Source organism: Adiantum capillus-veneris, chromosome 21 (assembly GCF_014529385.1).
Source record: "Adiantum capillus-veneris isolate H3 chromosome 21, ASM1452938v2, whole genome shotgun sequence".
Taxonomy (NCBI): Eukaryota; Viridiplantae; Streptophyta; class Polypodiopsida; order Polypodiales; family Pteridaceae; genus Adiantum; species Adiantum capillus-veneris.
In genome coordinates, this window is record NC_140951.1 from 149,002,437 (window position 1) to 149,004,005 (window position 1,569).

General features: G+C 42.8%; 1 pseudogene; it reads left to right on the plus strand.

Moving 5' to 3' along the window:
* The first annotated feature begins 243 nt into the window (after nucleotides 1-243).
* LOC147431947 (uncharacterized) lies at nucleotides 244-1,303 on the plus strand (annotated as a pseudogene).
* Nucleotides 1,304-1,569: the final 266 nt, after the last annotated feature.

Genomic DNA, 1,569 nt, shown 5'->3' on the forward strand with positions numbered 1-1,569 from the left:
TTTTTATGCTTTCATGGCTTTGTCTATGGAGCCTTAGAGGGGAGAGGGTTGGAAAAGGGGAGCCATTGGATGGGCTATGCTATCCAAAGGTTCAAATTGAGCCCACAAATGAGCCATGCGATACTTACCCAACCCTGCGAAGAAACCTGGCTACTGTAAGTGAGCCAAAACGGTTCTTTGGTTTTATTTTTTGTAGAAAAACAAAACCGGGACAACACTGCAAAGAAACGCTCATAGAGCACCATGGCGAGAAAAGGGGAAGCCTTGCTCTTGGTTGTGCTTGCGCTAGGGTGTGGGCTGCCCTCCTTGCAATTTTGTGCTACTTTAGAGGGTCGAGAGTTGTTGTATCCGGCCACAGAGTTTGGGCTTGCATGGGCAAAGAGAACCTACCCTATTGATTGGCAAGAAAAGTGCTATACAGGCAGAATACTCTCATTCAATGCATGCAAACAATTATTCAAATGTGTCTTTGAAGGCAACTCCACTGTGTACATGCTATCATGGGAGTCCTTGAGAATGCATCTTCTTCCGATTGCTCCTGCAAGGGTGGAAATTCATCAATGCATTGCAGATGTGGATGATGAGTTTACTTTGGCAGAGTTTTTGGCATCACAAAAGAGGGATGCTCTTAATGTAAAGTCAAATGTATCATCGAATTTGGACATGCTACTTGCATCTGATGTGGTTGAAATGACTTTTGAGGATGATTATATGAGCAATGTGATGGATGCTATGGATGATGCATTGAATTTTGATGCTGTGGATATACATGATAATATTTGCCTATGGATGTTTAGGGCGTGTCTCAAATTTCTTCTATTGCAAGATTGCCTCTTGTTGGAGTGCCTAGTGTGCCCTCTCTAGTTTCTAAGAGAGGTCGACCTCCTGAGAAGAACATTGTGAGTCGAGGCCGACCAAGGGTAGTACATGCAAAAGAGTGCTTTGGTAGTCATGCGGATGCATCTAATGTGTATGCCCAATCACTCGGTACTAGCTTTCATGCCAAAGTAGCTGTTGGGATTTTTTATGATGAGGGTCTTGTAAGACATTGTGATGTTGGAGTTGTGAAGGTAAATGCAAGGAGGAAAAATGCTTATGCTGAGAGTAGTCATGCTCACAAGAAGGGAAATAATATTCTCAAGAAACGGGGCACTTCACGAAAACAGGTCGTAAAAAAGGGTAGACATGTGGATGTTATGCAAGATGGTGATGATTCTGGAGATGAGCATGCATCCGTGGGTGAGGAAGAAGAGTGTGAAGATGAGCTTTTGGAGGCAGAAGGCCCTGTCTTGTGGGATTTTGATGATGAGGGTGATTGGTCAAATGTAAGCTTTCCAACTTGGAAGAGTGGTGATAAAATGTATGTGGAGCCTGAAGGAACTTTCAAAAGATTACCACCATTTGGAGATATTGTGGGTCTAGACTTGGGGTAGGTTCCAAGAGACCTTATAGAGATTCAACTTTTTTTTTCTCTATTCCCTCTTGATTTGGTAGACACTATTGTGGCTGAGACAAATAGATATGCCATGGATAAACGTGAAAAGGTTTTGGAAAAGCATGAGTCAAATA